A 25,793-nucleotide genomic window follows, 5' to 3' on the forward strand; every position below is an offset into this window, starting at 1 on the left:
ATAAACGTTGACCTAATATCCGTCTTTAGTGTCCCTTTAACAATAAAATGAGAGACGTGGTGATTCGTGAATATGGAGGTCACGAAAATATGTCTTCAAGAACATGCAACTCCACAAACTAGTGAAAGCGCAGAAGACAGGTGTCATGCGAGGATCCTAGGGGTCAACGCTCCAACATTTCTCGGTTCAATAAACTTGTATATATCTCTCCATTTTTAACGTTCGCCAAGCGCAGAGGGTGAGAGGAAGCGTTTAATCGAATCATGGAGCACGCGGAACACCACGATAAGACATGCATGCACTTTGCTTACGCTCGTGGTGGGCAGCTGGTGTACTTGAGGCTTGGTAACAACAAACATGCCGAATGGTGAGTACGCGTTAAACTAAGAAAGAGAGAAAACTACGGCGATTTAAGATAACTGCTACATAGAAAGGGAAATGTTGCTTTAGGCTTTCGCATTAGAGTGTTTTATGACTCGCACGCTGTTGTATGAATGAAATTAAACAGAGTAAAGCTGCAAGAACACGGAAGCACATGTGCACGACTGCTCCGATCTCTGAAGAGTCCATAAAAAAAAAAAGGTTAAAGTTCATGGCGATAGTTTCACAAATTAAACATACGTTCAGGTTGATTTTACTATAGAACAGCGCTAAGAGAGAAAGTTGGCCCACATGCGAGACTTAATGAGAAATCTTTAGAGAGATTCCAAACATCCTGGAAGTGTACTTCAAACGTAACCTGTGAAACAAAAAAGTAACGGAATTAAGGAACTTGTGCAACCACGCAGCAATTAACAACCAAATGAAATACGCCACACAGGCTCCCTAAAGTTACTGCTTGGGCATGTTGGTAAGACGTGATAGAAAATGAAAGTACCCAAGACGTGGACATCGGTCCGAGCGAGCGTGTGCCAAGCCTGTGGTTTGTTCAAATTTGTGCGCTTTTAGTTCTTATCGCTACTACAGGGGTGGAATGCTCAGTCAGAAGAAGACTACTCAGTGATTAAAAAGAGAGAGAGAGAGAGAGAGAGAGAGAGAGAAGGTAACGACGATGAAGAAGGAACAAGAAATTAGGAAGAGGAGAAGAAGGACCAAGGAAATCTCGCGTTGCCGTTGCAGACTTCACTCGATCCTGTTTTCACTCAGCAGAGAAAGTGGGCTGAAAGGTGTGGTCTTGGTGTGCGGCAACACGTACACAGAAAGAAAGAAAGAAAGAAAGAAAGAAAGAAAGAAAGAAAGAAAGAAAGAAAGAAAGAAAGAAAGAAAGAAAGAAAGAAAGAAAGAAAGGAACAACCAGCTGGGCGTGGAGAGCATAACGCAGCATGGGGAGACACCGACCAGCCTGCCTGGCGGCGGACAATATGAAGAGATCGTGAAAGCCCATTAGGAGTCGTCTTCGCTGGGGTTAATTAAAATGACGAAGAGAGGCCAGCTCTTCAGCGAGATCCCGACGCGACGATAAGAAGCAAGACGACAGCGGCACTTGGCGCAACTTCTCGTTCAATTTTTTTTCATTTTTCTTGTTTCTTTAAAGCTTCTTTCCTGTAATCTCACTATATACCTACTTAGAAGGAAAAATAAGCCACGGGAAAGTGCCTAAGGACACTAAAGACGAGCGAGAGCAGTGCTCTGCAGCTTAGCAGCGAGTTCGCTTTCAGCCATCGCGACAGCTAGAGTTGCCAGTTCCACGTGTAATGAGTAGATCTGTGTTTATTTCTCCACTGAGTCACTTGCGGAATTTCGCAGTCGCTTGCCGCGCCCTTGTGAGGGCTTATTTGCATTGTTCCAGCAAATGATATATCTTAGGTGATCATCGCATTCACCAATAGCGCGTCTGTCGTTCGCTAAGTTGGTTTGTCAATGACCTTCGGTAGTTGAGTTTTGAAGTCAAAACATGCATTGGGGAAATGAAGAAGTAACGTTAATAATGCATTGGCGAACATCTCCACGGTAGTCTAACCTAACGGAGACTAGCACGGAGACAACGCTTGAGTTAAGCAAATCCGATCAACGGCCATCCAGAGGGCTTGTGAAAGAGCGGAGAGACATCACCTCTCGTTTCCAGCACATATAACAACCATAACAAATATAACTGAACCAACTAGTCCGGCAAGCAACCATACTCCCGATTCTGACATGGGTGCAGCAAGCGGTGAGCCGAGGGCCCAAGCGGATCCTTCCGAGTTGTCCTTCAGGGCTTGATTACCGATTTTTGTCTGTCTGTTTGTCCGTCTGCCTGTCCGTCCGTCCGTCCGACTAATCTGTCTGTCTGTCTGTCTGTCTGTCTGTCTGTCTGTCTGTCTGTCTGTCTGTCTGTCTGTCTGTCTGTCTGTCTGTCTGTCTGTCTGTCTGTCTGTCTGTACTTTCGTCCATAGTTGCGAAGATTTTTTATGTCAAAAAATATTTAACGCGATTTTCGAAACTATGTTATATACTTTCATTATAATAGAAATATTTCCAGGAATAAGATAATGCTTTTAATTTCCGCTTGGTCCTCTTCGCGAAAATAACAGCACTTTGGGGGGGGGGGGGGCGGAGGGGTGTTTTTTTATGATAATCATTTGCTTGTTAGCTCGAGGCATCGGCAACTCTGCAAATATATATATATATACATATATATATATATATATATATATATATATACATATATATATAAACACATTGTAACACATTGGCATCAACAACATGCATATTTTAAATTAATTGCTCAGTGACTGGTGGGCGTCACATGTAAATATTGAGGTATACACGCACGGAGATAAGCACAACAAGTGACTGAATGGGTATTTCTGCGGAGCGGACGTTTCGACGCGGGATTGACCTGTACGTGCGCCCTTGTTGAAACAATTGCTACAAAGTTACGTATCATCAAAAGGCCGTTGATTGCTTCGCCGAAAGCCTCGCAACACTTGAACGCATCCTCGCTACTGCGAGCACATTACCAATGTTTGGTCCCGGAAGCAATTAGGGCACGAATTCACAAAAAGCACCTTACGCTCGAACTTATTGCGACAGAAAATTTGAGCCTGTACTGTTGCTATAATCATATGGTTAGTGAGAGCTGCCGGCCAATAGCAAGGAAGAAGAGATTGGTCAATTTGGCCTGAATTCTTGGCACTGTTCGTGCCTCATTTTGTTTTGATGACTATCTATACATGCTCTACGCCCACCAATACTATTTTGTTAGAGTTTCTACTACACGTTTCCAATAATCAATCGCATCATTTGATTATCGGTGTCCTCTGCATATTGAAATAATAATCGCGTTTTTTTTAATCGGTGAAATACGAGCTAATTTGTAGCGACTCGTCGTACGCTTTAATCCTTTTTCTGCCCTTTCATTCCGACGAGACCGCTCCATGGAAGCTATAGACAGACCGGGATGACAAGAAGGGGAAGGAGCTACGCCAGCGCGCATCATGACCTTGAGAACGTCCATGCGATCATCAAATCAGCCAATGGCCGTGTCTTCCCTTCCGGTGACGTAGTCGGAGGGAAGGACACAGCATAGTTGTTTATTAATGGAATAATAAGTAGGCCGATTCGATAATTTACTTACGTAGTCAGGTCTGACGATGACGGAATTTGTTGATAGAAGAACAAAAGATTCCTCGCTACTTTTCAAAATGTAAATGTGAGTTCCCGTGCCGCATGTAGTGTCACAAAATTTAGCTCGCACTGTGAGTTGCCTCGATTACAGATGAACGCCGTTTTCCCGACAGCGTTCTAAAAGTGTTGCAAGGTCCCTTTAAACTTCGCATAAACTCTCAGCACAGGCAAGCAGTGCGTACTTTGCGGAAGTAAAGCGGCAAAAAGACAACGGCGGACGCGTCGTCTCCTCGACTCGCGTTATGCGGTTCACCCCTTTATTAAACGCACGGCAACGGCGACCGCGTGGCCATGCATTATAGCGGTCGGTTCGTTTCGCTTCCTCGAGCGGTCATAATTGGTGCGCGAGGACGACGCCCGGCTCGACAATTATTCGCTGCAGGCCGCGCACTTGAAGCGCGCCGAGCACCAGCGGAAACGAAAGCATCAAAACTGCCTCGTCAACAAATGCGTGACGAAAGACCTGCTGCACTAAGTGAACACAACTAAAGAAACAGCCGTCTCCGAAGGGGAGAATCTCGCAATAACGCCGCTACACTCGTGGAAATGTGGCAGCTTGGGCCAGTTCGTATGGAATGACGATAGTTATAGCGCGAGAACAAAACGAAGACACACAGACAAGAAAGACGTGTCTTTATAGCGCGAGAACAAAACGAAGACACAGAGACAAGAAGGACGTGTCTTTCGTGTCCTTCTTGTCTCTGTGTCGTCGTTTTGTTCTCGCGCTATAACTATCGTCACTCGTGGAAAGCTTCTGTGTTATGCGGGGAAGTGTCACTTGTCGCACCTTTGTATACATTTGAAACTCTATTTAACGAAGTGATGAGATAATCCAAATTATTTTGTTGAATCGGGAACTTCATAGACTAGAGAAAAGTACTTTTCAGTACTTCGATATCGGAAGACGTAACGTAGCGACTCCCAAAAGCTATCACGGCATTGTGTTTATCGCTCACCCACGCCTGTGCTTGTTAAATACAGCAAAGGAAGCAGGAACGGAGCCAGAGGTGGGGAGGAGGTGCAGTGTTTCCCCGAGACTGTCGCCTGCTCGTCCTTTACCCAACCCAGACAGCAGTGGTATTCAATATACTGCGCTTAGATTCCCGGCCTCCCTGCAATTGAAATCAGGTTTGCGTCGCGCTGCCCCACCGCGGTGGTCTAGTGGCTATAGGGTACTCGGCTGCTGAACCGCAGGTCGCGGGTTCAAATCCCGGCTGCGGCGGCTGCATTTCCGATGGAGGCGGAAATGTTGTAGGCCCGTGTGCTCAGATTCGGGTGCACGTTAAAGAACCCCAGGTGGTCGAAATTTACGGAGCCCTCCACTACGGCGTCTCTCATAATCATATAGTGGTTTTGGGACGTTAAACCTCACATATCAATCAATTGCGTCGCGCTGCTGAGGATGGGTTTTATTACCGGCCTCGGCAGTCAACGGGAGTGTAAAGCAAGAACATGTTTCTGCTTAGACAGAACAACGCTATTGCCGCGCAATCAAGTCGCGGTTTCGATCCGCAGGACATCACACTTGCACCATCAGTTGTTCATGGGTCACTTTAAGAGATATGAAGCTTTCGCCTGCACTGCGGTTATCTGTATCGGACGCAGCCGCGTATCTGTACGGACACCGTTTTTTGCCGGTGTGCCACTGCGCACGCGTGCAGTATCGAGTCTTGCAAAAATACTTCGACTGCGCTCACCCCGGGATATCGCTGCAGCTGTTACGTCATTTTTTTTCGCGTACTTGCTGAGTCACCTTTCTCATTACTTTGACGTTTTTCTCGCAATACTTTCGGTGATTCGTTTCACCTAAATTATTGAGCTTAGATGTGATTGATTGATTGATTGATTGATTGAAACTCAAAGGAAAACCAATTTACGAGGAGGCTGAAGAAAGTGGTTGTTACACGAGCGTACGGCAGCTACGATGCCGCACGGTGACACAGTCTGACAGCAATAAGAATTTCCATGTTCAACGTGAACCACATCTAAGCTCTTGCCCCGCCGCGGTGGTCGAGTGACTAAGTTACTCGGCTGCTGACCCGCAGGTCGCGGGTTCGATTCCCGGCTGCGGCGGCTGCATTTTCGATGGAGGCGGAAATGTTGTAGGCCCGTGTGCTCAGATTTGGGTGCACGTCAAAGAACCCCAGGTGGTCGAAATTTCCGGAGCCCTCCACCACGGCGTCTCTCAGAATCATAGGGTGGTTTTGGGACGTTAAACCCCACAAATCAAATCAAAACCGAACGAATTTGTCCTGGAAGAACAGGTCAACGTTGATAATTATTTGAAGAAGGATGCGATTGAAAATATGATGAAAAAGATTGGCAGATCCCATGTACCTGGGATCGTCGTTTTGCGAAGCATGCGAAAGGGAGGGGGCTGTGTTGTAGTCTTTTTTATTATTATTGAGCGACACGTCATGAAATGACATATGTACAAATGTTAGACGCACAGACATACGTTGAAGAGTTGCAGATGTTTGTATAACCAGCTGTTTGCACTTGCGCGAGGATGTAAACTGGAATATGCGTATTAACAACACCAGGAGCTGATATGAAGCGCTGATGCTCGCGAGGATGCTGGCCCTGGACACTGCTACATAAATCAACTTCAGCGCATGGCAACTAACCAGAATTGACGTTAACCCGACGTGACGGCTGTATCAAAGAAGTACACATGTAATGCTTATAAAATTGGGTAGGCAGCACTGCAACCAATATGATGTTTCACGAAGATAAGCGTCTATTTGAAGAGTAGTTCCGAGACCTCGCGTAGCTCTGTGGTAGAATGCTTCATTGCCACGCAGACTGCTTTGGTTCGATTTCAGCTTGAACCCTGACATCTATTCTATACTCAGTTGCTGGATTCCGTGCCGACTGGTTGTGTCCTCGCGATCTCCGACGACAGCGTAGCTCTGGCCGACTGGGTTGGTCCTACGCCATCCCCTGTCGCCGACAAGAGCTCTCGCCAGTGGTGCCCCGTCTTCAGACTCCTGTGACCATGTTTGATCTTTCCTATCGCTTTTTACTACCGTCGTCGCTCGCTGTCCCTGCGCATATATATATATATATACCTTTAATCCTCTCCTTTTAATCCCTCCTTACCCCCATTCCTTGTGAGCTACTGTTGAGGTGTCGCACCAGATGCAGACAGTTACGGGGCTCACTTTTCTCTTCTTTTCCCTTTTATAACCACAATCTCTTTCTCTCTCCTTCTCTCTCTCTTTGTTCTGTTTTCGTTGGGTCGCCGGTATACTGATGTCGGGTATTGCTTAACGCTGACGCGCTAAAATTGACCATGTGTGTTCTCATTGTTCCTGGGTAGATAATAAGTGTCAATCACCTGTGGCATATACCCGCCCGTGGGTATGTCCCACTGTCTGGCGGAAAGTGTTTGACTACGTGCGCGAAGGGTTGTGACATTATTCATGTCTTGACCAGTGCCTCACATTCGTTAAATCATCTTACCCCCTCCTCCCATGCTAATTTTGGTTCACGCCACGAAAAAGGTAACGAGAGCACCCATACGTAAATGGATAGATAGATAGATAGATAGATAGATAGATAGATAGATAGATAGATAGATAGATAGATAGATAGATAGATAGATAGATAGATAGATAGATAGATAGATAGATAGATAGATAGATAGATAGATAGATAGATAGATAGATAGATAGATAGATAGATAGATAGATAGATAGATAGATAGATAGATAGATAGATAGATAGATAGATAGATAGATAGATAGATAGATACGCTCAAAGTCGCCGAAGTTCACTAAAAAATGCTTCGCATTTGAAAAAATGCGTTTGCGAATTATTTTTGAATGGTTATTAAATATTAAAAAAAACCAGGCAGCCACGTGCACAGCGCAAAACTGCGAACTGTTTTATTATCCCATAATATGTTAGAATATCTCATAAGTATTCGGACGAAGTGTATTTTTGCCGAACGCTGCCTATTTCGTTTGGTGTTTTTTTGTGTGAATTTACGATTTATCCGAGGATCATCGCTCTCCTGCGAGCAGCGATGGATCCAGACACCACCGTACGCAATCCGGACTTGGCGCCACCTTCGACATCAACCTCAAGGAAGCGCAACAGCCTAGAGGACGACAGCACCAGTGACAGCACTGAACTGTACACGGCGAGTAGTGAAGACAGCGACGACGATTCTATCCCTGCAGTGAAGCGTAAAGCTAAAAGGAGAATGGTCAGCGCGTCTTCGCCAGCTAGCGACTCTACCGTGAAGGCGGCGTGCAGTTCTGAGCGCCATGCCATACTTTTTGTTCCTGTCGACTCTTCAATCAACCTGAAGAACATGAACAGGCAAGTGATATCAGCGCGTCTCGAAGCTATCGTGCCTCATGAGATAAAGGATATTAGACTCAACCCACTGAAGAATATCTTGGCCATAGACGTTGCGCACCCGGCTGCGCTACATACCCTGCGAACTGTCACGGAGCTTGGAGGCATCTATCTCAGAACTTACATTCCGCAGGATAGTGACACGACGACAGGCGTCATTTATGACGTTGATGTTTCCATACCAAACGCAGACCTTCCTGTTCTGATAAAGCCAGCTACTGGGGCAACGAACATATTGCAAGTATGCCGGCTTGGCAAATCCCGTTGCATCAAGGTGACCTTCAGAGGTGATTGCATCCCATCACATGTAAAGGTTGGCCATTTTCGTCACGTTGCACGACCATATATCCCAAGACCACTACAGTGCCACAAATGTCTATAACTGGGTCATGTTAATGATGTGTGTAACAACAAGCAAGCATGCCCACGTTGTGCCGGACCCCACAAAGCAGAGGCTTGCCAATCAACTCTCCTAAACTGCAGCAAATGCAACGGGAACCATGAGACCTCATCCAAAGACTGCCCAGTACTGAAAAAAGAGAGGAGCATTCTGAGACAAATGGTTAAAGACGGATCCTCACGAAAGCAAGCGGTAACGGATCCTCACGAAAGCAAGCGGTCACACACATTCAGCAGTGGTGGCACCGTGAGGCTCGTCGACTGGCTACTAAAGCAAATCGTCTTCCTTTTCCCAGGAATCGACGTCTATCAAGAAACATCGGTGCTACCATCCATCGGTGCGACGTCCAGTGGCACAAACGTTGGATAACAAGCCTGACGTCATCACCGAGAACGTATAAAAAGAAGAAAACATCGTGTGTCCTGTCACACACATTCAGCAGTGGTGGCACCGTGAGGCTCGTCGACTGGCTACTAAAGCAAATCGTCTTCCTTTTCCCAGGAATCGACGTCTATCAAGAAACATCGGTGCTACCATCCATCGGTGCGACGTCCAGTGGCACAAACGTTGGATAACAAGCCTGACGTCATCACCGAGAACGTATAAAAAGAAGAAAACATCGTGTGTCCTGTCACACACATTCAGCAGTGGTGGCACCGTGAGGCTCGTCGACTGGCTACTAAAGCAAATCGTCTTCCTTTTCCCAGGTTGGTGCTCATCTGTATGTAAAATTTGACATATCCTGGTTGAGTACGCGGTTGCCACTGCTGCTGAGTAACTAACATGACCGACACCTGCATTTCTTGTCATGAAGTTTTGCGGGACGCACCATACCTGTCATGTTTAGAGTGTAAATATACGTATCATTTAGGTGCATGTTCAGGAGTAACAGAATCGGCATATAAAAAGAAATATGCAGCGGCGAAGAACTCGTGGAGCTGTGCAACTTGCAAAACGTCGAAAGCTCGAAGCAGCAAGTGTGCTGAACTAGAAAATGTGGAGCAGGAAATGAACCTCGCAAAAGAAATAGGCGAAATTCAGAAGAAATTATCACTACTTCTTTCAATGAAATCGCAAGTCGATGCTCTGGCAGGTGTTGCTGACACTGTATGTGGTATTGAAAGGTCACTACAGGAAATGTCAAGCAAGTATGATGACGTGCTTGCCGAAATGAAGCGACAGAGTACTGATATGAGCAATTTAAGAAAGCGAGTGGAAAAACTTGAAACGCAGACTAACAATAGTGAAGTAGAAATGCTTAAGCAAGAAGTTAATAACCTTGATCAATATAGCAGACGCCTTAACCTGGAAATCCATGGACTAGGCGAACAAACTAATGAAAAAGTAATAGAAAAACTTAATCTTTTGGCTGATGAACTGGAGCTTCCAAAATTATCTGGAAAGGATATTGAAGCCGCCCACCGACTGCGCACTAGAGCAGGCACAGACGGGGGTGATAAGCCATCGCCTATTATCGTGCGTTTTTCTGCCCGGTGTACTCGTGACGCTTGGCTTGCAAAAAGAGGCGAGCTACGAAAAAAGAATTCAAAGGTTTTCATCAATGAAAACTTGACTGCACAGAATAAGCGGTTGTTCTGGCAAATGAAAACAAAGGCAAGAGAAATGAAATATCAATTCGCCTGGGTCAAGGACGGAAAATTCTTCGTTCGGCGCAGTGAACGGGACAGAGTAATACGGATTAAGACAGCCAGTGACCTCGACCATATAAGATAACTCTAAAAATGACACTTTTTTTTTCGTGCGCCATATAAGCATATGGCTGCTCACGACAACACAAAATACCATGATGCTGATTCATTTAGGCGTCTCAAGGCCTTACGTGGCACCAAGCGATTCTCTTTGCTTCACCTTAACACACGAAGTTTAAAAAATAAACATGATTCTGTTAACCTTTTTTTAGACAACTTAGATCATGAGTTTGACGTATTGGCATTCACCGAAACTTGGTTTTCCAATGACTGCCCCGCTGTAAACTTTTCGGGATACAACTGCATATCAGTATCACGACCTAAAAAAAGAGGAGGAGGCGTTGCTGTGTACATTAAAAACCACTTTAATTATGAAGTTATTCCAGAATACTCAATCATTGATGTTCACTATGAATGTCTGCTTGTGAAGTGCTTTAACACAATGCTAGCCGTTCTATATAGGCCTCCAAACGGTTCTGTAACAAAATTTATTGAATTTCTAGAGCGTGTTTTAGAGCACTGTTCATACGTTGGTCTACCTATAATAATTAGTGGAGACCTGAATATAAACTTTCTCTCTGTGGAGTCACCTGCACAGATGCTACTTGATGTTTTTCTTTGTTTTGGCTGTCAAAATGTCATTGATGTACCTACAAGAATAGCGAGCAAATCTGAAACTTTGCTAGACGTTTGTTTTACAAATTATGAAATTGGTCAATCTGATGCCGGAGTGTTAATATCAGACATAAGTGATCATTTGCCCTTCTTCATCTTTTTTACGCCTCACATGGCTCAACACAACCAACGCAAACAGCCACCTATTCTTTTAAGAAAAATATCTGCAGAAAGGGTTAATTATTTCAAACATTTGGTTGAAGGAACTAGCTGGGAGCCTGTCTTGCAGATAACTGATCCTACCGTCTCCTATGACTTATTTATTAGAACATTAAAAGAACTCTATTACACTGTATTTCCCTTAGAACAGCTTAAAAAACATAAAAAATCGAGAAAACCATGGATTGATGCCTCTTTACTGAAGAGAATAAAGACCCGTGATAAACTATTTGCATTGTTTATAAAAACAAAGAACCTTGATCAGTTAGCTGAATACAAAAAAATGAGAAATAAATTAGCAGCTGATATTAAACAAGCACGTAACTTGTATTACGAGGCTAAGTTTACTAGCATTGCTAACGATTCCAGGAAAGTGTGGAATTGCGTTAATGAACTACGAAATAAAAACGAAAGAGACGTAATATCGGAAATATTGATTGAGGGCGTATCATATACGGGTAATTCGCTGGCAAACAAGTTTAATGAGCATTTTTTAAAGGCAGGTGTTTGCACGTCTTCACCGACAAATAATATCAGCTGCACTTCTTACATGAACAGCTCAGATTCAACAATTTATATGTATCCTACTACACCGGAAGAAATATGCGGCTTGTTAAAAAAGTTAAAAAGCAACAGTGCCTGTGGTGTAGATGAATTGAAGGCAGTTCCTCTTAAAGTAGTCGCTCATGCTATCTGTTTACCTCTATCGCACATATGCAATCTTATTCTAAGCTCTGGAACGTTTCCCAACGAACTGAAGATCGCAAAGGTATCAGTTATTTTTAAAGGAGGAGATAAAAACGATCTCGGTAACTATAGGCCAATCTCTGTTTTACCTATGTTTTCCAAGGTTATTGAAGAAGCTATAAACTTCAGGCTTACTAATTTTTTTCAGCAAAAAAACATTATCGTAAAAAATCAATATGGTTTCCAAAAGAAAAAATCCACAGAAATGGCATTACTCGATATTAAAGATAAAATAGTTGACAACATAGAAAAAAAACTATTCACGGTAGGGCTTTTCCTTGACTTTAAAAAAGCATTTGATTCCGTTAAGCATGATGTTTTACTGCTCAAACTATCCAGATACGGTGTCAGAGGTATAGCTCTAGACATTGTAAAAAGTTACCTAGAAAACCGTGTGCAATACACCAATATTGGTAATGCGAAATCTGAATTCGGTAAAATTACATGCGGCGTGCCACAAGGGTCAATCCTTGGCCCACTCTTGTTTATTATGTACATAAATGATATAGTTAACATACCTCTTACACCTGACATTATTTTGTACGCCGATGACACGAATGTATTCTTCTCTGGGCCAGATATTGACGACCTTATGTTGAAAGCGAATATTTGGCTACAAAACTTATCTACATGGCTTAGGGCCAACAGGTTAAATCTAAATGCTAAAAAAACAAAATTTGTTGTTTTTAGACCTCGTAACAAAACATACATTAGTAAGAATATTATTAGCTTTCAGGGACAGCCTATTGAACGCGTTGCGTCTCTTAAATTTCTCGGTGTCTTTTTTCACGAATATTTAGATTGGTCTGTGCATATAAATTACTTGCGAAAAAACATCTCTCGAGCAGTTGGCATACTATGCACGTTGCGCAGCCTATTACCAGTATGGTTAAAAAGACAGATTTATTACGCAACCATACATTCGCACCTTCACTATTGTCTTCTGATTTGGGGAACGACGACAAAAACTAACCTCAAAAATTTATATCTATTACAAAAACGAGCTGTGCGATTAATTGAACTTCTACCTTTTCGTTCGCACACAGCCCCTTTTTTCGAAAAACATAGACTGCTAGTCATTAATAATATCCGATATAAAAAATTAGCAATGATTATATATCGTGAAGTTAAATCTAATCGAATTGAATTTTTCAGGAAGTATCACGAGCGTAACCACAGTCATAATTTACGACATATTAGTTTCAAGAAAGACACGCTTCGTACAAATTACGGTACACAAAAACTAACTTACCAAATTCCCCACTTTCTTAATGAACACCCCACTGTGATGGCATTAATTGAACAAAGTTCCTCCATTTATGTTTTCAAAAAGAAGATACACACATTCCTTCTAAAAACTCAAACAGATTCTCATACCTCTTTCGATTCATTTTATTTTATGTAACTTTTATGTGCTGCTGTGACTTTATGATTTTTTTTTTTTTTGCTTTTGTCTGCCTGTTTGTTGTGCGTAAATAGTCTCTTATTATTTCTTTTTGTGCTAATTCATAATTGCTGTTCATTTCTTTGTTAATACTGGCTTGATGTAAAAAAAAAATTGTAAATGTTTTTTGATATTGTATGTATCTCAATTTCTCAATTTTTGTACTGCTATATATAACCTGTTTATGTATGTGTGTACATAGGGGGTTGGCGCTTTGTCAGGCTTTCTTTGCCTTTACGCCGATCCCCTAGGCAAACTGTGTACACGGGTTGTCTGAAATTAAATCAATAAAAAAAAAAAGCGAAAAAAAAAAAAAAAACGGTTGTTCAACGACGGCGTTCTCGTCAACGGCGGTGCTCGAAGAAAAGAAAAAGCAGTCCTGTGCCGAAGGTGCCTTCACTTACGCCGCCACCGCCACCACCACCCCACCACGACCACAGAGACCTGCCCCGCTTCCGCCACCAGGTGGGGTACGTCCAGAGGTGCCGGAAGACACTGTGGCGCTACAGAGAACATCCGGCTCTGACTGGCCCACTTTACCGCGGGTACACGTGTCTACGGAACCGCAATATCGACAGTCAACAACGAATATGCCCCCAGCAGGTAGTCTGTCCGGCCAAGAGGTACAAGTCTTTTCTGTACTGAGGTCGTTCATGAGTGTTATTCGCACTCTATTGGATAGTCTACCGATCCCTGCCGCTAAATGCGCGCTGCAAATCTTGGACACACTAGAACCAGTTCTTGCCGGACTTCAATAACAAGATGGCGCACCATAGACCGCATCAGCCTTTCCGAGAAAAAGTCAAGCGTGCTTCCATAATTCAGTGGAACGCAAGAGGTCTACAGCCAAGAATGGAGTTCAGACAATTAATTTTCGAAAAAAGTTCCCCATCACCATGATTTGTGAACCGCATTTTTCAAAAATACCTCGACTGTCGGGCTATGAATCATTCGTTTCTTCATCGTGCATTGAGCAAAGTCAAGTTGCTGCGTACATCCGTAAAGAACTCACTTACGTTCTCCAAAGAGTAGAGTCTCACAATGGAAATCACTACGTGTGTCTATACGTTAAAAAGAAGAAGTTGTCGTTTACGCTGATAGCCACATATATAGCGCCGTCACGTCGACTATCAACATATATTAAATGGTATATTTGCAACGACTCTGGCACCTTGGATATTGATGGGTGACTTCAACGCCCATCATCCATTGTGGGGAAGCATCAGGACAAATCGAAAAGGCACGAAGGATCTCATATCAGAGCACGGGCTTCAGGTGCTGAACGACGGCAGCCCTACTTATCTCCGAGGAGTAACTTACAGCAGTTGCCTGGACTTGACATTAGTGTCGCATAGCATTGTCACGAAAATCCAATGGTTCACAGATATTGAAACACATGGCAGCGACCATATCCCCACGTACGTGACAATCAGAGGTCTGGACGATTCTCCTTCCCCTGGACATTCAAGACTAATTGACTGGGAAGAGTTTCAGATATCAGTGGAGAGCAAGTGCGTGCACGAACCGCCGGAATCCATTGAAGAAGTGATTAGTTGTGCAATGGAAACTTTCACGAAGATATGTTCGAAAGAATCGAGACGCATGGCACTCGACCAAGAGTTGGAACAACTTCGAGCGGTCCGCCGACGTGCCGACAGACGATACAGACGCACGAAATCTATCTCTGACCTCAGAGAATCCAGACGCATTCAGAAAAAATCCAGCGTCGAATGCACAAACTTCATGAACAACGGTGGAGAACTTTCGTGACTCGCTAGACCCTCAAAAGCCCTTGTCTCCCGTATGGAGGACTCTTCGAGGTATTCCCTCACATCCGCAACAGCGTCATCGCTTCGCCGCTCTGGCGCTACACCAACGTTGCTCACAGCTTGATGTTTCTGGGGAATTTTGTGCAAAGATCGCTGGCGACATCTCCATACCAATCGATCCATTCCCACAGGATGTTCCAGTCGCACGAGATCAGCAAATGGAGGTTGCATTCACCATGGAAGAACTTCATGCGGCATTGAACACATGCAGACGCTCATCGTTCCCAGGTCCGGATGGAGTGACCCATACTGCCCTGCGTCACCTAGGCCCGAAGGCACAGCGCTGTCTTCTAGACATTTACAATAAGTCTTGGCATGATGGAATGGTGCCTGATGAGTGGAAGTGTAGTCGCCTGGTGCCTTTGCTGAAGCCCGGAAAGTCTCCATTCGATTTGGCATCATACCGGCCTATAGCACTAGCAAGCTGCGTTGGCAAGGTCATGGAGAGGATGCTGCTTACACGCATGTAATGGTACCTGGAACATTATAACATCTATCCTGATGCTATGGCTGGTTTTCGACCAGGTCGGTCCTCAGTTGATAGCGTTATTGATTTAGTGACCTCTGTTCAGCATCAGAAAGCTCAGAAGCGGCTGTCGGTAGCTCTGTTCTTAGACGTGAAGGGTGCCTATGACAACGTGACCCACGAGGCTGTTCTCAATGCTCCTGAAGCAGCTGAACTTGGAGGTCGTGTCTTTCGATGGGTAAGAAGCTACCTCCCAAAGAGATCCATGTTCGTTTTAACTGAAGATGGGTCTACGAATAAGTATTTCACAAGTCGTGGGGTGCCACAAGGCGGTGTTTTGAGTCCAACTCTTTTCAGCCTGGTTCTCGTGGGGCTCACTGAAATGCTGCCACAGACGGCTTATATATGTCTCTACGCTGACGGTATCTGCATTTGGGCGCCCGGCGTGATACTGCCTCAAGTGCGCGCAAGAATACAGAAAGCGGCAACAATGACATCGACATACCTTCGCCAGCAAGGTTTGACTATCGCCACAGAAAAATGCGCAGCGGTGGCGTTCACACGCAAACCGATGTCTTTCTACTCATTGTGCATCGATGACAGATCAATCCCATATAAGAGCACTCATAGATTCAGGTGCCATTGTATATCGTGACCTAACCTGGAGCCCACATGTCACATACCTGAACAATAGGCTCATTGGCATTGAAAATGTATTCAAGTTCGTCGCCGGAAAATCATGGGGCCCATCCGTGCACTCCATGTTGCAGCTTTACACAGCCCTCTTTCTCGGAACTCTCCGGTACAGCCTTCCTGTCCTGTCCAACACGTGCAAGACTAACATCCGTGCACTGCAAAGCGTACAAACCCAAGCACTTCTGACATGCCTTGGCCTCCCAAGATGCTCATCGACAGTGTCAACTATCGTTATTGCACAAGAACAACCGGTCACAACGAATATCATTGTCGAGACGCTGAGAGCGCACATTCGGCATTTATCACGGCTACCATCACATCATTTAGCGTGTTTGACAGCTCGGAGGCCCCATTCTTGGTACTGCGGTATCGTGACAAAACATCAGGACATACTACCGCCTAGCTTCAACCTTGCGATGCATCCAGCGACTGCGCCATGGAGTCTTCGTCAACCTGACGTGCACTTATCAGTTCCTGGAATCTTTAAGAAGGCACGCATGTCAACGCTAGCCCTGAAGCAATTGACTTTGCGTCTGTTGGACGAAAGGTACTTCGACCGCATACATGTTTACACCGATGGCTGCACTAATTCCAACAGCTCTACAGGAGCAGTGGTTGTTCCATATGAAAATGTGTTGCTTCAGTACAAGTTTTCTCACACCACGACGTCGACAAGCAGCAGAGCTCGCAGAACTTCAAGGTGCAGTAAAGTACATTCTTCGCCAGCAACCTAACCAATGGGCCATCTTTTGCGACTCCAGGTCAGCCTTACAGTCACTACGGTTTGTTATGCAGCACGGGTTACACGAACAATCAGTATATCAGATAAGGCACGACTACCACGAAGCGCTCACGGATGGTCACGATATTGTATTTCAGTGGGTGCCGAGTCATTGCGGAATCGTCGGTAATGACCGCGCGGATGACGCTGCTCGATCGGCTCATGGCCAAGACCAGCGCACGCCCATACCACTCTTGAGAACGGACGCTGCAAGGCTACTACAATCACTTGCTCGCCGTATATCTTTCACACATGGAATACGCAGGGTTTCTCCAACACGCACCTGTATTCGATTGACCCAAACTTGCAACTTCGTTTGCCATCCGGGCTCCCACGATGCGCTGAAACTTTACTGTGTCGCATGAGGTTGGGCGTGGCATTTACGAATTTGTACTCTCGTCTCCTTGGAATGGCGAGCACTTCGACATGCAACATCTGCGCCTGCGAAGAAACGCTTGAGCACATTCTATGTCATTGCCCAGCATACCAGACCGAACAACGTATTATGGTAGCCAAGCTCTGTCAGCTGGATTCACGGCCGCTTACAGAAGAGAAGATCCTGGGACCTTGGCCGACGGCTTCCCATACGCGCAAAGCGACGAAAGCCCTCTTGTACTTTTTAAGGACTACCAGACTTCACGACCGCTTGTGAAAGAACTGTGCGAGACCGTGCTGTGTAGTCTCGAGTTGACTATTCATGCTTCTCTTTCTTACTCCTCTTCTTTTCTATCTCTTTCCGTTCTATTATTCTCCTTTTCCCCCACCCCAAGTGTAGGGTAGCCAGCCGAGCCAAGCTTGGTTAACCTCCCTGCCTTTCCTCTCTATTTATCTCTCTCTCTCTCTCTCTCATAAGTATTCATCAACTCATCCAAGCATCAGTTTTTAGCCATGTTTGTGAATATTCAAGCGTTCTTTTAATTTTTGTTTGTTTTCATGCTACCATTCGAATTTCGAGCCTCGCGGGAACGAATCATTTCTTCGTGGCAAACAATATCACGGCGGCTCTCGCGTTTTTGGTTTGGCTATCACGAGAATAAATATAACTGAAATAAAGCGTGACCAACGGAAATTCCTGTTTAGTTCGTTATAACGCAAAGTTGTCAATATCAGATTTGTAATAAGGAGGTATATGACGTAATCGTTACCAGTTAGGCCCCTTCAACGGTCAAACCCATTCCGCACAGGCGCACACTTTAGGAGCACATCTGTGGATCGTAAGAGAGCATCGTAAGAGAGCGCGGGGAGGAAAAAGAAAGGCACCGGAATTCACCGACGATTCTTGCTGCATCCTGCCGATAGTGTGAGCCTCCGTGCGTCAAAGACATGTGATACACGCCTGGCTTCACGCAGTTGTATGCAGATCGTTGTATAGGATGCTCGCCATTACAAGGACGCGACACGCGACGTCGCAGAGCGACGGTTTTTCCGTTACACTGCCCACGCGATTCATAGCAGCGGATACGAAGACCACGGCGCCTTATCTCGCACACCGCGTCGCACTTGTCTTGTGAACACGGACTGCCACGTTTCAACAAACTCTCTGGCTAGAACTTTCCTCTTGTGGCGTCGAGTGGGAGCGCGCGCCTGATTGGCACTGATGCGGTGTAAGCGGCTACGAAATAAGCTATTGCAATCATTGGTTCCGTGTGATTCTGTTCTTGTTCGTTTTCAAACGCGGTGTCAAGAAAATGGGGCGCTGCTGGTTCTCGTGAGGCAGAGCACATCTGCCTTTTGTTCTTCTAAGCAAATATGAAACAGGAATGAAGACAGAATAGAGAATTATTCAAGTGAGATAAGCAAGGTAGGGTGGTTAACCAGACACGCGTCCAGTTCGCTTCCTCGCACTGGCGTAGGGGATAAAGGGTAAAAAAAAAAAGAGAGACAAGACCTTCCAGAACGGAGAAGACAAATAAATCGCTTCTGAAGTACTTGTGATAAAAAAAATTGAGCTACAGACTGTAGACGGCATATCCCCAACCATGCTTGCAATTTGTTTCACCCGTCTTTTCTTCTGCTCCCGAAAAAAGTGTGTTCAGAGACTCTAGCTCAGCCATCAATTAAAAAAAGGCAACGCACCATTGGTCTAACAAGCCTGTAAGTGCATGATAAACACCTTGCACTATAAAAATCTTTCCGGAAGAACTGCGAAGTTATCCCATAAAAGACGAAATGTGCGCTAAAGATTGCACATGGCACCGCAAAAAGGGGCAATGGAATAAAGCACCTTTTTTTTTTTTTGAGTAACTGCAGGAATGTTCGCGCCGTGTGCAAATGAGTCATCGGCGCATGTACGCAAGCCTGTTTCCTTTCAGACGGTGCCGTAGCGCGGTGTGGTGTAATAATTAGTGTACGTGCATGCTCACGAAGTGGTCGTGAGTGCGAATCTCGTGTGTTTGCTGAAAATTTTCTGAAATTAATTTCTCAATATGACGCTTGAACATCGATTGTACATCTAATCAAATACCTGCACGCACTTCGGAAGGCTGGTTTATTCAACCATAACCTGATTTTTCTTTTGCGCTAAATAACTGTTGCTCCTTTGAAGAGCCACCACGATTGCGCGGTTACTCCTTCGCAGTTACTCCCAAAATGGTGCAATGGGTGAGGTAGGTTAGCCAATCTTCTAAAGTAGTAACCTCGATATCTTTTTGTTTCCCTTTTTACTTCTTAGGGTGTAGCTTTCGCCGTATCGTGTTCTACCGACGAACTTCCATTGTTCGATGTAAAATGCGAACAGATCATATATACTCCGGGACAACATTCTGTGGCAATGAAGGGAAGGCTACGGGGCCAAAGGGGGCATGTGCCACCGCTGTAAAATATAGTGCCACGAACGCGCCCGTGTTTCCTTTGTGCATTTTTGTCAACAAAGAGCTAACCTAGACCATATCTAGGATGGGATGTACTCGAAACCCACCACCTAATTCTCTACACGTTAATAGTAAGGAACAGTGGGGGCTGCTATGTGCAGCTCAACGCCCGAGGTCCAGGACCAGATCTTGGATTGGGCCAAGAGGGTAGCGGAGAGCTAAGCTGGGTAGGCTCCTCTGACACTCCACCACCTCACCTTTCCCCCTTGGGATAAATAAAGTTTTTCTCCTCCTCCTCCGCGTTAAAGCAATATAAAAACGTTATTTCCTATGCCGTTTATAAAGAGACGCTGCACGCGCCGAGGAGATACCGTTATTTGTTGTTGCTTTCTGAAGAGTTATTTCGCGTTTTTGCGCGTCTGAAAACGTCGCACGTTTAACGTGCACCTCACAGTCAAAATAGAGTCTTCGTTTTAAGGTGAGCGCGCGTCGCCCTCCAGCTATTCCGACGACTCGCCGAAAAAGCTTGTGTCGAATTTCTCTCACAAATGGCTGTGTAAGCAGGCGTATCAAATTTTGCGCAGTGCGTGGGATTACACGAACCCGCCCGTCATTCGAAACGCGAGCCGAACCGGACTACTTCGCGGAGGAGTACAGGTGCAGTAGCTCCACCCACGTAGCCTTCCTTTCACTGCCATAGAAAGTAGTCCCCGAGTATAACTGCGGAATCATCACTTTTTTTTAAGAAGTAGTTATAACGGAATCAGCTAAGCATTCACCTCAACTTAACTATATGTTCCCCGCTCATTGTCTGAACGTTAATAAAGCCACGGTAGTAGCAAACGTGCCGGATTCGTTCTAAAGTGACTACATTATAAATCAACACAGCTTAAAGAACAGCGTTCTATTCAGTAGCACCCTGAGGGGTGCCAGCAGAAGACTAAATCATAATTACTCCACGTTTAAGGCAAACGCTGTGATAAAAGCTCACAGCGCGTCGAATGTACTCGGTGGAGTAAAAGGCACTTTATACAGTCCATTATTGCGGAGGTAAGTCTAGCGAGACATGAAGAAAAAAACAGCGAAGCAATCGTGCGAGGTGCGTGGTTCCGCTTTGAGCGCCAATCTACACGTATAAATTCAACGCACACAGAAATACTCAGCACTTTTATAAACCAGCCTTCTCTGTACGGCGCTACGGAATCTTGTTCCAAGAGCTGATCGAATTCCACATCCATACATATGCAATTAATGTCATTTATTGTAGACTAGGTTGATTGCAATTAGAACGCACCATGTGCGATTGGTAATCTGGAGAAGTCATCTTGCAACAGATGAATAATGGATAGCTTAAGCAGCAGCAAGGTCAGAAAACTCAAGACGAACCCAGGAGAAATAAAAATATGACAACTTTTGTTTCTTGGTTGTTGTTTTTTTTGTCTCCCGCAGTGACGTTGCGGTTATGGTGCTCACCTGTTGGCCAAAAGGTAGAGGTTTAGATCCCAACCACGGTGGCCGTATTTTCGATGCGTACGAAAAGCTAAAGACCCGAATACACTGTTCGATGTCGGTGCAGGTTAAAGAACACCAGAACATCAGAATTACCGGAGCCCTTCACATATGGCGTGCCTCATATCCACATAGTGCCTTTGCCACACGAAACGCCACATGTTATTATTTTCGTTGTTCTGGCCATAGCTGATTTGAAAACTCAGGCTTAAAAGAGTTCTGCTGTTCAATTTGTATTCTGTCGTGATGCCCGCTATACAGTTAGCAAAGACAATTAATTTTCGATGCGCTCACTTACTTCAACGGGAGGCCCCTGTGAGAAGAAATAGTTATACGGCATCGAGGGGTCTTGACATTGCACCAGAAACCCATGTAAGCGCAGGTACGTAACTACCAGCCTGCGCGAACGCATATAACTGAAGCAGTTTTCCTATTTATTTTTCATTTTTTTTATTCTGTCTCTACTCGCTATGCTTCCATCCACTATTTGCCCCCTATATATGAAAGATATAAAACCATATATTCATGTCCGCTTAATCTTTTTGTTCTTGGTGTCTTTAATCCACTATTTCCCCCTATATATGAAAGATATAAAACCATATATTCATGTCTGCTTAATCTTTTTGTTCTTGGTGTCTTTAATGTTCTCTCTCTCTTTCCCGACTCAACGGTCAAGAGCAACAAACTCTTACGTCCTTGAGCTGAATGCGACAAGCTCAAAAATTATTTTTTAATTTGAAATTTTTTCCTATTCATGGCTTGAAACCACCTGTGCTCGTCTTTTGGATTTTGATTACCAAAAAAGAACATCGTTCAACTTTGCTGGCGAACTTTTTTTTTTTTTTTGCTGTGTGTAAGGCAGCCATAGTGTTCAGTGGATATGCACATCGGTGCATACTATCAATTCTCAGAATCGGTGACAGAGTACGAGTTCTGACACAAAAATTGCAAAGGAGGTGAAAAAAGAACTCTAAAGGAAGCACTTATTGCTGAATGGTTGCCTTTATACGTCGAAGAAACGTTTCATTGAAGATCTTCGAATACTCACAGTCCCGAGTGGTTTAACACAGAAGCTCCCCAACGATCTTACGCCTACAATTGTCTTATTTAGACATTATAATATGTAAATACCTTAATTTATTTTTCCCAACTTATACGCCGATGCACTGTCACTGCGAACAACAGCTGAGAGAGGTGAGAACCTTGACGATGTAAGCAGAATCTGAACCAATGCCTGTTACTGAGACACTTACTCTCTGGTGCCAGGATGATAAGTGGACGCTATACTTTCCGCAATGGTGCATGCCACACTATTTGGCTTGGTCAAATACATCGTCTATCTATGCAAAAGAACATTGAAAGCTCAAAGACAAGACCTCTCGTTGGTGATTTGTTCGTTTTCAAGTATGGTCGCCTTTCAAATCTCTAGCCAAAAAAAAAAAAAACTGTAAGGCGTCATTCCCTAGCCTAATCTGCATAGCTCTCAATCTCTCAAAGTTCTGTAGATACCATAAGCTAACGAGAACTGCTAAGGTACCATTCCCTAGCCTAATATTTATAGCTTTCAAACTTTGAAGGCTCGTTCACACCAAAGGCGGGGCAGCCAAAGCGGCATGCATGGCAGCAACGCGGAAAGCTAGGAAACCCTCCTCTTCAGGTGGCAAAAGCGGGACGAAAACCAGGCGGCGAGGCCGATCAATCCTCGAGCAATTTTTGGCCGCCCGCCGAAGCTCGCCGCTTTGCGGCAGCCAATCAGAACACCTCGCGGTAGAGGCGCCACAATGTAGCTTAGGAGAAGCATTGCCACGTGACAGCGACGTAGGCGCAAAAGATGCCCACCAAAAGATGCCCACCTTTTCTGCCGCGCGGCCAGCCGAAGGAGACATGCGGTCTGAACAGGTTCTGCACTCGCCGCTTCGCCGCTTCTAAAAGCCCGCTTGGCCGCTTTGCCGCACCGCCTTTGGTGTGAATCAGCCTTGGAGGTTCCAGAGATACCATAAGATAAAACGAACTGCTAAGGCAACATTCCCTATCCTAATTTTCGTAGATTTCAAACTACGAAGCTTCCGCTGATACCAAAGTGCACGACATGGGAACGTTACCGCTGCTTTTCGATAGGAACAGTATACCATTGCAACATACTACATCATCTCGTTGCCGTGTTCAGTGCGTATCGCTTTAACATCGGAGCTGTTTTTGCCATCCATCCGTCCATCGTAATACGCGAACTGAACACTACCACCATCATAAACCGAAACGGACCATCTTCGTCCTCTTCGTGATCATCTACTTCACTCCCAGAACACACCCGCCGATTTCTCTGGCGTAGGTTGTAATGAGTTCAATAGGTGAGCGAACGAGTCCAGAATAACAGAAAGGAAGAGGAAGAGGGAAATACTTGGAGGAAAAAAAAAGTTCTTGACGAATCGAGGTGCGAACCTGCGTACCAACAATCCGAAGCCAAACATCATAACCACTCGACTATCAAGGCATTTTTTTTCTTTAGCGCACTAAAATATTAGGCGTAATCATTCTCAACCGCGCCCATTATAATTCCCCGCATCGGAATTACCTTAATATCAACAACAGCCACATTTTTTCCCCAGAGGGTAGGAGGCATTTCGGAAGTCAGGCAACCGCGTACACACAAGTGTACGGAAGTCCGAGCCACTTGGGAACGGGGTCGAAAGCCTGCGCAGTTGAGTAGCTTCTTCTGGGATGACAGAGTTTTATCGATCGCGGTGGGTCAGCCCGCTAGGCGAGCATAGGATAGCCTTGTGTAATATAGTATACCAATGAGGTGGGAAAGCGCAGTGAAGACGAATAAGATGGAAGGAAGAGGGAGCAAAAGTAAAGCATAGCATAGAATAAAAGAGAAAGAAAGGCGGAAAGAGAGAAAATTAGAAATATATATAGACATAATGATGTATAAAAACAGAGGAGCTTAAATATAGAGAGAAAAAAAAAGAAGAAAGTGAAGTAAGAAGGGGGAGAAAAAGAAAGAAATGCATATGTAGAAAAAGAATTGAACAGATACAAAGAAAACATAAAAAGAGAAGAGAGAAAGATAAATAAAGAAGGCCGCTAAGCTGCGCACTTTCTTCAGGGTTAGTGCGAAGCTTCCTTAACTTTTTTTTTCTAACCCTCGAAAAACCACGCTAAACAGCGTCAAAAGAAAAAAAAGAGGTGAATACACCACACGGCTCTCATTATGTCTTCATTTGCCTTGGCGGTTTCGCACTGTTGTGAAGACAGGAACGGCTTTCTTTTTCAATAAATAATCTCCCACTGATAAGAGGCTTAAGAAATGCTGGAGTGCGCAGAAGACGACCCCCTTTTTTTATGTTTTCCTGGAACACTATTGACATAGTTGTAAACAGGCTGTCGTTGTTTCTCGTAAGCTTATTGACTCTATCCCCGAATTCGTGAGCAAAGACTCCGAAGGACATTCTCCATGCGCTGTAACAGATGAGCTTCTATGTATACTGCATTCATTACTCTTCCTCCGGAAACACTTTCGACGCTTACAATTACATCTGGCGTGAACATCCTAACACGCTGTTTCAGTTTTTCCTTCTTTTCTCTTTCCTATTCCACTAGCGAAGCGGCAACTGATCTAAAGTCTGCAGCTAGAACAGCAGGGAACCAGGCCGCCACCCTGGATGCGGATCTTTGCCGATGCAGCAGTGAAAGAGAAATGAGCAGCTCTTTCTATTCCGTCTTTTTTTTTTTTTGACGACATTGAAAACACGCTTGCTTTCTTATGAGGCGCGACTGTACCTGAAGGTATGAAAGTATTGATATTAATGAACTGTTTCAGACTTGAGTATTTCTTCAAGCTGGCGCCGTAGCAAAGGAGACTAAAGAACCGCCGACACCAAGCCACATGTGCGCGCAGAATACCAAGATGATGTCACGGTATATCGAAGGCAGTAGAAATGATATTATAGCAGTGTAGTAGTAGTAGTAGTAGCAGTAGTAGTAGTTACAGTAGCAGTAGCAAGAGCGGTAGTAGTAGTAATAGTATCAGCAGCAGCAGTATATTATTATTATTATTATTATTATTATTATTATTATTATTATTATTCGTAGTAGTAGTAGTAGTAGTAGTAGTAGTAGTAGTAGTAGTAGTAGTAGTATAGAGTAGCAGCGATTCGTTATTTAGTGCTATTTGCAATCGGTTTGTCGGATTCACTGACTATACGTTCAGCATCAAGACTGGCTCAGATTTTCCACGAAGTAAGAAGTAAGAAGCAATTTTGCGGGTACGGCTTCCAATGTTCACGGCATTTCGTTTAGTTCATACGCCGGACGTCCTCGTGTAAATGCGAGAACTAATTAAAGGTGCGGCTTAACAAACATGTGCAGAAGATAACGAATACGATCGAAGCTCGCCCGTCACCATCATATCCGCCGTCATCGATCCTCATCGTCGCGCCCTTTTGCCACCGAGCGATGGACCGGAAAAAAACAACGCGCTAGGTTCGTGCGAATGTTGTGGCTGTTCTGTTCCGCGCATGGCGTCGAGAGCACTCCCTCCCACGAAGACGAAACGCGGGGAAAAGCGCGCGAGAAAGAGAATGACGAAGCG

General features: G+C 44.7%; 1 protein-coding gene across 1 annotated transcript in view; it reads right to left on the reverse strand.

Annotated features, from left to right (window-relative positions):
* The window catches only part of LOC142802825 (uncharacterized), a 191,073-nt gene that overhangs the window by 106,811 nt on the left and 58,469 nt on the right, over positions 1-25,793 (reverse strand). The window lies entirely within an intron of this gene.

Source organism: Rhipicephalus microplus, chromosome 3 (assembly GCF_043290135.1).
Source record: "Rhipicephalus microplus isolate Deutch F79 chromosome 3, USDA_Rmic, whole genome shotgun sequence".
Classification (NCBI taxonomy): Eukaryota; Metazoa; Arthropoda; class Arachnida; order Ixodida; family Ixodidae; genus Rhipicephalus; species Rhipicephalus microplus.